Genomic DNA, 13,606 nt, shown 5'->3' with positions numbered 1-13,606 from the left:
AAAGTTCTGAGCTGTGGATGTTATCCTTGTGATAAAGTATATATTAACCAGTAGGGGACTATCCCGTCTGTTTCAAAGTTCTAATGAGTACTCTAGAGGAGTGGGTACCCGGTGTCTCTGGAGGAAGCTCTCTTCCAAGGAAGACCTCCACTCTACCTCTCCAACCAGCAGCAGTGCAGTGGCCGATAACTGGGCGGCCACTTATACGGACACCCAGAAACTTTCTGCGTGTCCTAAAGAGTAACGGTCATCTCACCACAAGGTAGGTGGAAGCTGTGAGTCTCCAGCCTCCATCTACAAAACAAGAAAAGAAGTACTACGGTTATATGCACATCGATAACCAAAATATGAATGGAAGTGAATCTGTTCATAAATATGGTACCTGTCGACTAGAGCTGAGATCGCCGCATTGTTGAAGGCAGGCAACCCACGGTGAACCTGGAATGATATAACCTGTCGTCGTACCACATGTCCTCTCATGGGTTTGAAGACGAAGACGGTACAGTTCCTGCAAAGAATAGAAATTATTAGATTAATTCGTGAACACAAGTACATGTGCAGAGGAAAAATAACAAGCAGAAGTAAAGTCGTTACCTCCCCCTCCGCGGTGAGTCATCCTCGGTGGTTCTCCTCGTAGTACGGCTCCAGCAGGTGGAACGGCTCCATCCTACAAAATATAATGAGAAAGTACAGATTAGTTTTATATGAACAAATAAATGACTTTTTGGTACTAGAAAACATACATGTGAAACATTAGTTATTTTCACCTGACTAAGCGGCCAATGGCATGTACATGAATTATGCCTAAGTCTACCACATTTGCCACATTGGTTCTGCTCGGGGTTAGTAAGAAAGGGGGTTGCTCTCCCTCGCCTCGTTCTATCGGAAACCTAGTCCATGACCATCTTGTGCCTCATCCTCTTCCAGGTTCCAAGTTTGTCCCAACGTGTACCTGGATCCACAATGTATTTCGGCCCAGTGTAAGGTGGCCACTGACCCTCGTCTAGGAAAGGCTCAAAACGGGGAGACCAAGTCTGTACAAGGCTGTCAACACTGAACTCCCACAGTATCTGGGTCTCGTAGGCAAAGTTGCGATGCTGAGATGCTGTAACATAATGAGAACAAGGAAAGTGGTACTGCCTGGTTTTCCCACATCGGCATGAGAAATTACTAAGTACCACAATATAACTCCTTGATGGCCGGACCTCACCATCGGACATTGTACCACCCCTTTCTATGACCTGGTACTTGCCGGTGCTGTGGTCAAACCAATCGACGTCATGTGTGCAGCCCTTTCCTTTGCCTTGTCAAGATGCTTCTTAGGTTTAGGTGCCCATTTCTGATTATTACTCTGTAGTACCATTGCTTGAGCGTGTCTCTCGTTAAACCATGCAACTAGCCTATAAAAGGTGAATGATACAATGGCATTGACGGGCATGGCACGTATACCCTTGAGTACACTATTAAATGACTCTGCCATGTTGCTAGTCTAAAACTCGTACCTCCATCCACCATCGTCGTAGGCTCTTGTCCATTTCTTAGGTTCTCTCATCAATCCTCTTAGCCACTGCCTACCTTCTACGTTTGTTGCCGTTTTTAGCTGCTCCAACTTCTCCTCAAAGAATGGCACCTCAAGCATGCGAGCAACCTCCTCGAATAGAGGAAAGTTGTCCTTCGTACCATCCTTCCGAAGTAAATTCTTGGCAAGGTATCGAGTGCACCAACGGTGGTGCAAAGGTGCATACCCTGGAATCTGCTACTGTACGGCACTAAGTATGCCCTGGTGTCTATCAGATATGACACCTACCTCCCTATGAGGGCCAACGACATGGATCCTAATAAGCCGCAAGAACCATCCTGTTTACACCAGAATTTGGAAGAAGGATTTCATAGGCTCGAAAGCTCCCAAAACCACATCAGCAAGGAATCAATTGCGTGTAGATCGAAAACAGTTGATTCGGATACAACACTAGAATTAGCTTTCTTCAGATAGCGCTAGCGGACAACGACAGAAGCAATGATCGGCGCTGGGACGAGGCATGCTGGACTCTACAAAAAGGGAAAGATTAGAGTCCAAGTTATCTTAAATTAGGAATCTTTTCATTTTTATGCCAAAGATTGTAACAAATCATGCTCGAGTAGGATTCATGTCTAGACTCCGGGTATAAATATCAAATCTCAGCTATTGTAAGAAGGAATCAATCAAATACAAGTCAATTTACTTTTTTCAGCTCCGGCCACACCTTAGGAGTAGGAGTAGAGTAGATCTCGGCGAGTTCTTTAGCGAGTACGGCTGCATCGATCCGGTCGACCTCCACTACTTGTCTGTAAGTATCATCATGGTTTATACCTCTGTTCGTATGGCTGCATCGATCCGGTCGACCCCCACTACGACTCTGGTATAGGCTAGTTATCGACTCTTGCCTAGTTCAAGTATGGCCTATATGATTCTGCCTCACACTCCACTCCTTGAACTAGATCGAGGTCAAGTTATCGGCTGTACCTTTGAATGACAGTCTTTGGTAGATTCATTGAGTTACCGATATTGCTTATTGCTTTCATTGTTTATCTAATTACAGCAATATCACTCTGCCCGATTGAGATTGATCTGGATCGGCCTTATATCTTATTTAACCCATCGTTTGCTAATCTAAAACTGATCTAATCTACATCTTAAACGATGAGTTATGTTTTTATCGGCTGTTTTATATCAATCTTAATCGTGCATAGTGTGCGGTTAAGGCATATTCGATCTTGAGTAGATCAATTGGTTAGCGAGAACCGTTCCATGGCCTGTTATCATGGCCTATGGGATTCTGCCTCTCACCCCACTGTTGGCACCATGGAGTGGGGATCATTAATTGATAGATCCGTTCCTAAGAAGGCATGACCTTAACTGTGCGCTATGCCTGAATCAGCTGTTTAGCCGATATCGAGCGCTCTCACGAACAGATCACATTACGAGACCATTGAAGTAGAGATAAGTTGAAAGATATGTTAGCCCCATGATCTTGTTATTGTATTACGGCCTGCATGATTCTGCCTCATGCCCCACTGATATTAGTAATGAGTTAGGGTTGTCAAGTCTATTGTTGTTTCTACGGCCTGCATGATTCTGCCTCATGCCCCACTAGTCATAGCGATAGATGAGATCTAACATGTTCATTAGATTTATCTTTATTAGATGGTTGAGTGGTGTTGAATTGTTTCTTTACATAAATAGGAGTTCGGTTACTTGTAATCATTGGCTCAGTATAAACCGACCATCATCGATATCTTATTGCTATTGATTAATGTTTGCTCAAATGATATTTATTCTGAATGATAACCGATTCTTCTTACACAACCCCATAAGCTTTAACTGATTTATTCTTATGAATATGCTGGAATCGACTATTTAGTCGATCTCCTCTCATATCGGCTCTCAGAGCCACACATTCGAGACTGTCTGGCAACACCGGCATGTTCCACCCTTAATTATTGATAAACTTTCTCTCCTTGTCAATTGCAGGGTCAAATTGACTAGCACATCTCAGGAGGATTGCACAGGATCGACCACCCTTGCGCTGAAGCTAGGCGGATCTGCTCCCTCAAGTGGACCCTTCTGGATTGCTGCGTGTGTCCTCAACATGGGATGAAATTCTGTGTCAACACACATTTCTGGCACGCCCAGTGGGACACCACAATCGTCATGGCGGTTCACAACAATGACAACATCCTTATGGTACATTATGAAGACCTAACTGATGAAGATAGGGATACCATCTACAAAGCTACAGAAGAATTTTAGAAGAAGTGTTTGTTGTCCTACACCAAAACACGTGACAACACAGTTATTTGGAAATTTCCACTACCAAGAGTTCTACTACATGGATAGACAGATACAGTTGAAGCTGAAGACAGGCGTTTCTTTGCGGAAGCCATAGACAAATCTGTTCGTGATGCCCTATCAAGCTGCAATGAAGCTTTCGTTGACGCATTTCACAACGCCATGAAAGAGGCGATTCATGGAATTCCAGTTTGTCAGGTTAGATCGACTTGTTACAACATTCTAGATCCGTTGACCCAAGGGACTAATCAAGTCGGCACCAGCCATTAAGAAGCAGCACCAGCTGGTAATGGTGAAGTCCAAGCACTTCAAGGTTCATCTGAACAAACTCCAGGTACTACTACGAATCAGATACAGTACAATCCTAGACCATCAATACAGCATGGGCAATAGCTGGTGGGAAAAAGTCAGAACTTGATGATCAATTTTGGCACATCAGGCCACATACCGTCGTCGGCTTAGAAGATAGCACCATCCATTTAGAGGATCTAAAGAGATATGGATCCTATGTCTATAATCAGAGACTTCAAGCAGCAAGCCCGTAAAGGACCCAACAGATTGAGATTCCACAAGGCTATCATTATGGCATGGATTATAACACCCTCCACATGATACCAAATCCAGGATATCAAGGCATGCAGGATTTCAATCCACAGATGGGTCAGCAAGTACCGAGAAATCCAAATCCTCAAGCTGACAAGTTGTTGCTGAAGGTGACCGAGATGATAAAGAATCAGTTCAGCCTGAGCCAAAAGGGCTGACCTTTTCGTACAAATGCCCATATCCAGAGTGGTATGATTTGGTCGCTCTTCCTACAAATTACAGGCTCCCAGAATTCGCCAAGTTCACTAGTCAAGATGGTACAAGCACAATAGAATATGTCAATCGGTATCTTACACAATTGGGCGAAGCATCAGTTGAGGATGCCCATCGAGTTCATTTCTTCTCCTTGTCCCTATTAGGGCCAGCCTTCACTTGGTTCTCGTCACTACCAGTCAACTCCATTGCCAATTGGGCTAACCTAGAGAAGAAGTTTCATACATATTTCTACACTAGGACTGGAGAGAGGAAAATAATCAATTTGACAACCATGAGACAGAGGACTAATGAATCATGCACTGAGTTTCTTCAAAGATTCTAAGAGACTAAGAATCTGTGTTTCTCGTTGAGCTTGGCCGATGATCAGTTAGCTACTTTAGCCATCCAAGGAATGCTACCGATGTGGAAAGAGAAACTGCTGGGACAGGAATTTGACAACTTGAGTCAATTGGCTCAATGAGTGGCAGCACTTACTAGCCAATTCTAGAGCATACACAGAGATACCTGATTCTAGAAGAGTACCTTAGTGGCCGAAGCTTATGATCCATATTCAGTCGATGACGGCTATGAAGATGAAGAAGAAGAGGTTGCTGCAGCTAAATGGAATTGGGGCAAAAAGACAGTGATGGTGCCAAATCCTTGGGGAAGAGAAGTTGAGGAGAGTTATGACTTTGCTGTTACCAAATCGGACAAGCTCTTCGATTTCTTGCTTGAGAAGGGGCAGATCAAGTTGCCCGATGGTCATGTCATGTTGCCCCCTAATCAGTTGAAGAACAAGAAGTTCTGCAAATTCCATAACGCTACTTCTCATTCCACTAATGAATGCAGAATCTTCAGGCAGCCTAATTAGTTGAAGAACAAGAAGTTCTACAAATTCCATAATGCTACTTCTCATTCCACTAATGAATGTAGAATCTTCAGGCAGCATATACAGAGAGCTATTCAGCAAGGGTGGCTCAAATTCGATACACCTCGGAAGATTAAAGTCGATGATAATCCTTTCCTAAGAGATCAGAACATGGTTGATGTTGGGCTGTTCAAAGAAAAAACTAAGGTTCTAACATCGGCCAAATCAAAAGAAGCTGGAATAGTTGATCCCAAGATGCAAATATCGGCCGATGAATACAAAGAGATTAGAAAACATCATGATCAGCAAAAGAGCCGATATGAACAGGGGGAAGCGTCAAAGGATGGGGCGACAAAGCCGCGAGTTACATCTAGAATCTTGTTGAATAAGTGGCAGCGGTAGAAGGAAAAGGATTATCAGCGATGGTTAGAGGATCAAGAATACCAGCGTCAACTAGAAGGAGAGAGGTATGAAAGGAGGCAAGCCGAATCGCACTAGAATTGTCCTTTCTTCAGATACTGCTGGAATGAAGGTTTGAAGTTGCCTACTAGACATGACTGTCTAGAATGCAGCAATCAATATTGGGAGTTTAGGCAATCTCAGATCAATCGCCGGTCTATCCATGCCCAGGATGCATATCATCATAATAACATGGATCGGCGCTTAAAAAATAAAACTATTCATGATCAGCTAGGAAAAAGAATTGTTGACCAAGACTAGGCTGATCATGAAGAAGGAAGCAACCAAAGGGAGCATGTCTGGCAGGAAGGCCAATGGTGCCCCGGAGGATTGACAAGAAGCCAGAAGAGAAGGGTGCAGCGCCTAAGGAATAAAGAGTTGGAACAGGCTCAAGTATCCGGTAAACCTCAAGTATGGCATACCAAGCAAATAGCCAATAGAAAGCAACCATCGACTAATATCCAAATGGCTTTTCCATTGCCATCAGAGTTCAGAGCTCTGGCAAATCAAGAAGTTTATTCGGATTTTGATGAATCGGAGTATGAAGAGATGGTTGCCAAGTTGACAGTCGTGCAGCAAGCGATATTTGACAGACCAGTCAAACATCGACACTTGAAGGCATTGTATATGAAAGGTTTTGTTGATGGAAAGCCGATGAGCAAGATGTTGGTGGACGGAGGTGCATCTGTCAATCTTATGCCTTATACTACTTTTTGTAAGCTTGGCAAAGGACCAGAAGATCTGTTAGAAACCAACATGATGCTCAAAGACTTCAGAGGTAACACGTCTAAGACCCGGGGGGCAATAAACGTCGAACTAACAATAGGAAGCAAGACTCTGCCCACCACATTCTTCGTCATTAATGGAAAGGGGTTGTACAGTTTACTCCTCTGTCATGACTGGATCCACGTAAACTGCTACATACCATCAACCATGCATCAGTGTTTGATTCAATGGCATGGAGATGATGTCGAATTGGTTCACACTGATGAATCCATGAGCATTGCAACAGCCGATCCAGTCTTTTGGGAACTAGGAGATTTTGAATGTTTCTCTAGCAAGACATGGGAAGGAGGCTTCATTAAAATCAGCAATGAAAGCCAACAGCCGAAGCAAGCGATCGGCTCTGAGAGTTTATTTTAGTAGAAAAGTCACAGCTTCACGTCGGCCATTGGATCAAAGGAAAATGAGTATTAAGTCTTGGAGATGGGTTTAGGTCGACGTATGTGAAGGCTGAGTTAAAGTGTAAGTGTGATTCAGAGTTAATGGATTTTTTAAGAGAAGTTCTGTTTTGCTTAATAGGATGCTTGACCTGGGTTGATTACTCATCTGACCTTTTATATTGAAAGTTCTGCTGGACGTTATCCTAGCGTCTGATCAACACTTGGTAGTCGATTCATTCTCGGCTCTAATAGCCAGTACCAGGAGGGTATCGCCTCTAGTTCAAAAAGTAAACATCTTCAAAGATGGTAATAGCCAATACGGTATGTATCGCCTACAGAGCAAAAGACAAAAGAACAAGAAACATTCATAGTCATACACAAGAGCATTGCACTAAGGCATATTCATGAAAGAACAGGAGTCTTTGTTTATCAGATTGCCCTAAGTACAGACTAATCAAAGATCTTGTTTACCACATCCTGAGCGGATGTGATGTCTACTACGGCCTCCGCTGCAATAGTGAATTCTTCAAGCAGGTCCTTGTGCTCCTCAAGGCCATCACCCATTGGGAAACCTGTTTCCATGGCGTGAAGCTCATACCCCATTTGGACTTGTGCCACAGTTAGCGCCACCGCCACACCATGACGAACGCCATGGAGGGCGATCTCCCAAATGCGGACCGGGATGTCTTGGAGACGAGCATCGATGGAGGAACCCCAGGCATTGACGGCATCTACGGCCGCATTCGCTGCGAGTTGGAAAGATTCCAACTGCGTTGTCAAGGCTGACAATCACGAGAACAAGAAGACGGTCAAGATGAAGATAATGGAAGTCAAAACAAAAGCCTTCATGGGATTCATCTTACCCGCCACCATGGCGTTAGATTCGGCCAGCCATGCTTGGATGGCGCTAGCCTCCTCCTCAGCCATGTGAAGGGTAGCCTAGGAAACCCCGAGGCGAATCTCTAGTTGGTTGTTCTCCCAAGTTGCCCCAGAGTAATGGTTTTGAGCCATCCTCCACTCATGAAGATAGCGCCAGGCATTGTCGCTGTTGTAGGAATCAGAAGAATCTAACGACGAGGCCGGCACAGAAGATGCGGCGTCAGAAGGCCCACCGGCCCTAGGAAGGGGATAGAGACTATCATTCACAACAAACCTGTATGCAAATCAAAACTGTTCATCATCATAAACAAGAAATGTCGATCTCACCTCATGCGCCGGAGACGCTGATTCATCGGCATATTCTCTTCTAGGATTTCCTCTGCCGCGCGCTTGCCTCGGTTATCTTTGCTAGCCATGAAGAATGATTGGATCTATGAAAGGGAGAAAGAGAACCGCTATAGGGTTTTGATAGGCGGAGAAGAACGGAGAAACAGTTATGAGTAGGGGTGTAATCGAGGCCGAAACCACCAGCCGGTATTTGAAGACCTGAAGCGAAGGAACGAATGTCTCGGGATGTGTAAAAGGCAACAACAATTAATGGAAGGCGAAGCGCCGCTTCACTAATGCCGATGGGAATACGACGCTGAGCAACTGAAAGGCCAGAAATTGAAGGGTTCTCTTAATAGAAACCTTGTTTTTAGACTTGATTAAACTAAGGACCTGGATCGGCCGTATCAAATTGGCTCTTTAGCTGAAGAAGGAAGCATGAGTAAACAACAGAGAATATGATTGGTTCTACACAAGATCTACGATGACATGTAGATTTCAAGTTTGGGACACCATGGGTCGCTCTCGGTATTTCTAGTCAAATAGCATCAGCTCCCGCAGGCTGTTGACTTCTCCAACTGATCTAGAAATGCTCTCGAAGACACACATATGATGACCAAAAAGGTGAGACGGCCAGCATGGTCACCTAATCAGGGGAAACCTTATTGGCTCAGGCATTGCGCGCTTGGTACATTTTGGAGATGTTGGGAGGAGAAGAAGGATTCAGCAGATCAATGGGAAATATTTGAAGAAATATTACCCTAATGTTTGGATTGATACTCAATGACCAATTCGCTCGACTGACAGCTCTAATAGCCGATACCAGAAAGGTATCACTGCTGGTGCGAAAATAGACCCAGAAGGGTAAAAGCTGGTACAATGCATATCATCCATGGAGGCAAAGCAAGCATAAACAAAGTAATACGCGTAGTGCCAAGACAAAAAAAAATATCTGCTAAATGTCGCCTATTACAAACTACGGGCCGAGGAAAACCTTGCCTACTATATCATCGGCCAAGGTATTAAAAGCTACAGAATTGGCAACACTCATGAAATCCTCAACCAAGCACTCTTGCTCCCCAGGGTATGCTACATCTGGAAAACCATGAGGAAGAAGCTAAAGGTTTTGGCCCGAACGGACTTGGGCAGCAGCCAACGCCGTGGTAGCGCCATGACAAACGCCATGGAGGGCAACCTCCCTGACATGATTTGGGATGTCATGCAAACAGACCACCGGAACGGCGCCCCTGGCATTGATAAATCATGTCGCATGATCTGCAGCTGATCAAAGTCTCTCCAGTTGGGCAGATAGATCTAAAAGGTTCAAAGGGGAGGTGATCAGAGTCTTGGAGACAAAATTGAAAAGAAGTAGAGGTTACGACAGGTATCTCACCCGCAATTCTAGCCTCAGACTTGGCCAACCTATCCTCCACCGAATCGACCATAGGAGGTGACCGGCATCGAACCATAGCCAGGGCCGATTCTGCGAGGGATAGACACTCAGCGAGACTCTAGCCATGTCGATCAATGGAGGCAAGTAGATCGTCATTATCAATCCGCCTCATCTAATGGCAAGGGGGCTGGCGGCAAGCCATCGATGAGGAAGGCCCTGAAGACCGAACGGAGCAAGCCATCGATGACGAAGGCACTGATGCGATGATGTAGATCCGATGAAGACCTTCTCAGGGGACCTCTTGCTGTTCTCCATGATCTCTGACCTACAGAAAGGTAGGAATTATGCTAAGGGTGCAGAGGGTTTGAGGCAAAGTGAGTTATACTTAGATCCACTACCAAGGCCCGTTTATATAGCCTAGGAAGGCGAGAAGATAGATTTCACCAGGAGATATGAAATAGAAATCAGAAACGAAAGCGGATCGACACTCCAGGAATTCAGGGGATGGATAACGGAAGGATAACAAATTCGAACTTATCGTTTCCCAAAATTACAAAGCATCATGAGATGGATACAAAGAATCTACATTGACTAGAGATCTACCCACTAAGGCTTCTTTGGATTGAAGGGAGTTTGGATCCCCATAAGGCCGAGGGTCATCATAAACCAAGTCACATCGGCCCATTGATAAGATTGTGCAAGAGAAAGGGAAGAGCCACCTGCCTAATAGGTACCCAGCTAATTCCTCGGTAACAAGGAGACCGCTGGAAAGAAGCTTGTGGCTTTCCCGATAGGCATTTGATGGAACGAACAAGGGAAAGGTGTCCACATATTCTTGCCTTCACAAAACACTAAAATAGCTTTGTGAGCATGGAGAGAAGACTCAGGTAATATCACAAGAATTCTTCTAACCGCTATGGCTGGTCTTCTTGCTCAACAAAGCGCTAGAATAAGTGACACAATCACCCTATACACAAGAATTCTTCTAACCGCTCGAGATCATCATAACAAAAGGATAGACCATGGAGGGTCCAGCGGAGTTGGGAGCACTCGGAAAGATGGATGGAAGAGAAACATGGCTGAAGTAGTGAGTTGCTCTTGCCAAGGTCGGATAAGCGTTTTATAACCGGCCCGGGAAGATGAATCCAAATGCCTGTGAAACAGTGGTGCTCTCGCAAAAGTTTTGGGACATAGGCTCATGAATGGATGCAAGCAGTGACGAACGGTGGACCCCAGATCAAGGTTCTCTACCTGTGACTATGGACCAATCAGGGAGGCACACAGGATAATTTTGGAATAAAATTACTTTTATCCCAAAATTGGGGGGCATGTGTTTACACCAGAATTTCAAAGAAGGATTTCAGAGGCTCGAAAGCTCCCAAAACCACGTCAGCAAGGAATCAATTGTGTGTAGATCGAAAATAGCCGATTCGGATACAACACTAGAATCGGCTTTCTTCAGATAGCGCCAGTGGACAACGACAGAAGCTATGATTGGCGCTGGGACGAGGCATGCTGGACTCTACAAAAAGGGAAAGATTAGAGTCCAAGTTATCTTAAATTAGGAATGTTTTCATTTTTATGCCAAAGATTGTAACAAATCATGCTCGAGTAGGATTCATGTCTAGACTCCGGGTATAAATATCAAACCCCAGCTATTGTAAGAAGGAATCAATCAATCAAATACAAGTCAATTTACCTTTTTCGGCTCTGGCCACCCCTTAGGAGTAGGAGTAGAGTAGATCTCGGCGAGTTCTTCAGCGAGTACGACTATATCTGTAACAACCCAAAAATCCACACACCAAAAATCACAAATACAATTTTTTTTGTTGTTACCCTATGCCATGTTGAGTGACATCTGTAGGAGCCAACCATAGGTGTTGCATTAGTTGTAACCCAACTAAACAATTTCATGAGCATGGCATGTCATTTGTTAATTATGTTTATTTAAATACTAACAAATAAAATATAGCATACATTGTTAACTCAAATGGTGATTTGGATTTCCATTTGCTTTATGTAATGCCTAACAACTCCTTTAAAGAAATAAACCTTCAAGTAATTATTAATCAAACCAAAGAATAAATGCTTAAAGAGAAAACTATTTCTATTTTTGTATAATAAAACTACACCTAATTTTTGTTATTCAAAATAGCTAAATAAAGTTCCTAATATATATAAAAGAATGTTGTGGGCATCATACCCAAAACTCCAATGAATAAGGTACACCAACTTTGAATTCAAATTCCAAAATCAAATTTGAATTGAAACAAAGGAGAAGAAAAATAAAAATAGAAAAAGGAAAGAAAGGGAGAAGACCCGCAGCTGGCTCGGCCTGCTCGGCCCGCTAGCGCGCAGCAGCAGCCGGCCTAGCTAGCTAGCCCAGCTTATGCATGCGGTAGCACCCAACCCTGCAAGCAGCCCTGCTTCACGCGTAGGCCTGCCCAACTCGTGTGGCCAGCCCAGCAAGCCAGCCCAGCGCGCTGCTCACACCCACGCGCCTTCCTGCTTCGCTTGCTGCCACTACCACCGGATCCCACACGTCAGCCACACCCCGGCACAGTGTCGTCTTCCTCCCCACGCCGGCACCGCCTCCGACCGAGACCTGACCAAAATGACAGGCACGGGCCCAGGGTCACATGAATCGTCTGGCCCTGCTCCCTTGGCGCCACACCCACGCAACCTCCGCGCCAACCACCCGCGCCCGTAATATTGTTCGATGCCAACGGCGCATCGCCAGCTGTTCGCCCCATCCGCCATAGATGGAGCTCAGACCCTGGGGCTATAAAGCAATGCCTAGAGCCCTAGGGATTCCTCAGCCACCGCCGCCGCTTGGTGGCCCAATAGCCTGCACCGCACTGAGAGAAGAGGGCCGAGAAGGAGTTCAGAAGAGGGGGAGGCGAGAAGAGAGAGCTTGGAGGCGTCGATCACCGAAGCTGGAGTGCCACCCTAAGCGCCTACCCCAACAACGCGCATCACCACCGCACCACCACCAAACATCGCCAGCACCGCTCGGTGATTCTTTTGGCTGAGACCTCCTCCTAGCCCTTGGACGCCATAGCAGAGCATGCGCACGCCGCCCTCACGATGCTGCTGTCATGGCACGGCCAGCACTTGTGCACCCGGCCACCTCGCTGGACTAGGATGTAGTCGTAGCACCACTGTGACGCCCGGAGGGTAGTCGCATAGACCGAGACCCCGTTAGCCGGCCACTGCGTCATGGCCATGAGCACCGGACCTCGACCGGAGTTCCTGAAACACCTCGGGTGTTAGCCTTGCATAACTTGACTTGCATAACATGAGCATGATCATCAAGCATTCATAAACAAGCATTTACCATTGAAACATTGGATTGAAACATCTGCAACGTTTGCTTGTTATCGCATGTTTCTTAAACATATGCAACTTTTCTCGTTATTTCATGTCTCCATGTGTCTATGCATATGATCATGAGTGGACATAGGTACTTGGTGGATGTGAGTCACACAAACATATAGCAACACCTAGGTTAGCAAATAGGACTTTGTTAATGGTCACATTTCATGAACCAACACTTAAGCTTCATGTGATTACACTAGCTAGCCCTATGAGTGACTACTACATGAAATGATTGAATGACCTTGCAAATTGCTTAAACATGTTTAGAGTATCATTATGAACAACTTTGATATTCATGGTTAGGGGTAAAAAGGTCATTAAGCCATGCTTTGATGTGTATCATCATTTAAATGTGACATGTTTGACCAAGTTTGAACTAGGTGTTAGAGACCTTGCATGGAGGAGATCACTAAAGCAAAGTTGTAGTATTTGACATAAGGAACAACTTTTATTTTTGGGTCATTGATTGATTTAGCTTCTAACATGCTTGAATTAGTAACACAAGAATCAGA

The 13,606-nt window shown here is 44.9% G+C and overlaps 1 pseudogene; it reads right to left on the bottom strand.

Moving 5' to 3' along the window:
- Window positions 1–476: 476 nt before the first annotated feature.
- Window positions 477–13,606, bottom strand: part of LOC136458852 (uncharacterized) — a 61,552-nt pseudogene continuing 48,422 nt past the window's right edge.

This window comes from Miscanthus floridulus, chromosome 1 (assembly GCF_019320115.1).
Source record: "Miscanthus floridulus cultivar M001 chromosome 1, ASM1932011v1, whole genome shotgun sequence".
Classification (NCBI taxonomy): domain Eukaryota; kingdom Viridiplantae; phylum Streptophyta; class Magnoliopsida; order Poales; family Poaceae; genus Miscanthus; species Miscanthus floridulus.
The sequence above is the reverse complement of the archived record's forward strand: the minus strand, read 5'-3'. Positions and strand labels throughout refer to the sequence as shown.